General features: G+C 42.6%; 1 long non-coding RNA gene across 1 annotated transcript in view; it reads left to right on the top strand.

The window, feature by feature from the left end:
* LOC116703136 (uncharacterized) overlaps positions 1–2474 on the top strand; it is an 11899-nt gene that overhangs the window by 5935 nt on the left and 3490 nt on the right. The window contains exon 2 of the long non-coding RNA XR_004335350.1: positions 2437–2441. This is a non-coding gene — a long non-coding RNA (uncharacterized LOC116703136). The remainder of the gene's footprint in view (positions 1–2436; positions 2442–2474) is intronic.

The following is a 2474-nucleotide window of genomic DNA, read 5'->3' as shown; positions in this document are numbered from 1 at the left end:
CAACCCTGAGGCCGGATGTGGTACTGTGGTCTGAAGGGGTCATAAGATCATCCTTATAGAACTTACAGTCCCATTGGAAGAGAGGTGTGAACAGGCCTTTGAAAGGAACAGCTCCAAATACCAAGACCTTTTGCATGACTGCAAGGGGAAAGGATGGCAGGCATGGCTGTTCCCAGTCGAGGTCGGCTGTAAAGGATTTCCCGCTCAGTCAGTGTGGAGAATGCTCACAGCCATTAGAATGACAGGGAAAGAGAAAAAGGCAGCATCTTGCAGGATGAGGGAGGCAGTGGAAAAAGCCTCTTGCTGGTTATAGAATAGGAGGGAGGAGTTGAGCTGGAAGCCAGGAGAGGAAGATGGGTAGTGACTTGGCCACCACTGCCGACCCACCATCGGGTGGGTGTTGTGGTTAAGGGTCGAAACACCCAATGAACGATGGGTACCACCTGATGACGTCAACCCCACCTGGCCAAGGCTACATTAACTTAAGGTGAATAAAGATGAGGAGCATTTTTTGGATGTATTTGTAATCTAATGTAATAGTTATAATTATACTGACATCAAATTTGTTTGGCCAGCATGAATATAAATTTATATTTTTGATTGAAAATGGTCACTTACTCTTCCCTCTCTGCAGTCGCTCCACCATGCTTGTTTTGTCTGTCATGTCTGACAATCTCTCAGAACATCATAACATGATTGCAACTGGATAATCAGGATCCAATCAGTAACCAGCATTGCTGACATTATTCAATTACAGAGTATTTATTGGTTTAGAGACAAAAATATGTCATGAACACTCCAATGGACACAGGGTCTGAAGGGATAAGCGCCTTGATTATTAATCTGTGATTGTGACCGCCAAAGTCAAATCTATATCAGGTGAAGAGAACACCACCTCGCGGTCCTTTGTAGCTGTACCTGTGGAGATGTGTTTATCTCCGTGAAGAATCAGCTGTTTAGCTTGTATAATGAATGTGCCTTCATCCAGACAAAATGATCAGTCTGCCCTAACTTCAGGCTAATCAAGAGTGACTAAGAGGATGGGTCATTATTAATAATCAAGTGTATTTTCTTTCTTTAAATGTTTTTTTCCTCTCCTCTTTTTCATGTTCATCAAACATACACACACATTCACCCAGACATGCATACACGTGTTGTGAACAGCTAACACTGCTAGCTACAACAGTCACATACACACAAAAACAAAACAAGCGTGTGTTGAGTAGCAAGAACCTATTTGTGTATCTCTACGTCTGTGCATAGCCTAGCTTGAACAGCTAACCCGCTAATTAAATGCCACGCGGTTCCCCGGCGGCCATTTTTGTAGTCTTTGGGCTGCAGAGAGCCTCAAAGCTTGGGTCTTATCACCTCCCCCCTTTTCTTTACACACACACACACACACACACACACACACACACACCACAGTCATCCACAGGCACATGTCTGCTACATGTTTTTTGCTTTGTTGTAGTTTGTAAAAAGGTATGTGGGTTTTGATAAATAAAGAGTTTTTGATTGGCTATTGATAATTTTTAAGTTAAATAAATTTACTATATTTTAAATGGCCGTTGATATTTTTGTGTATTTGTTTTATTTTAATGATTGCTGGTTGAACACAGTCAATTCTCGAATTCACCCTTCTTCTGTTTCTTTAGAGTTAGAGGGAGTTATCTCAAGACACTTTACAAATAAAGTAGGTCTAGACCACACTTTATAATTTACAAAGACTCAATAATTTCAGTAATCCCCAGCAAGCGTTTACTGTGACCGTGGTGAGGAAAACTCCCTTTTAGGCAGGAACCACAGACAGACCCATGCTCTTGGTATGAGGTGTCTGACGGTGCTGGTTGGGTGTGTGATGAGCAATGGCAATTACAGTAACAGTAAAGATAAAGAAACTGTGATTAGAAATACTAGTTTTAGTCGTTCATGGTGTAGCAGGGCACTTTAGGGCGTCACAGGGTGCAGCAGGGCATTAGAGGGCACTGAGCAGGACCACGGCAACAGGTTCCACCATGATTTAGGTTCCACCCTTATCCAAGGAAAACCGTGGGGTGAAAGAACATAAGGACTCTGGGGAATGACTCCCCATATCTAAGTTAGAAACAAGCATTTCTGGGACATGGATGCACACAGATGGAAAGAAAGGACAGAGGAGCTCAGTGTGTCAAAGGGAGTCCCCCGGCAGTCTAAAACTATAACAGCATAATTAATAATAATAATAATAATAATAAATTGAATTTGTATAGCGCTTTTCCAAAGCTCAAAGTCGCTTTACAGAGTAGAAAACAGTTGATAAATGAAAAACTAAAAAACTAAGGATAGGCAGAAAAGAAGAGATGGGTCTTCAGACGGGACTGAAAAATAGCGAGGGACTCAGAGATGCGGATCTCATGGGGGAGGGAGTTCCAGAACCTGGGAGCTGCCCTGGGAAAGGCTCTGTCCCTAAAACTGCAGAGCTTTGACTTGGGGAC

Source organism: Etheostoma spectabile, chromosome 15 (genome assembly GCF_008692095.1).
Source record: "Etheostoma spectabile isolate EspeVRDwgs_2016 chromosome 15, UIUC_Espe_1.0, whole genome shotgun sequence".
Taxonomy (NCBI): domain Eukaryota; kingdom Metazoa; phylum Chordata; class Actinopteri; order Perciformes; family Percidae; genus Etheostoma; species Etheostoma spectabile.
The sequence above is the reverse complement of the archived record's forward strand: the minus strand, read 5'-3'. Positions and strand labels throughout refer to the sequence as shown.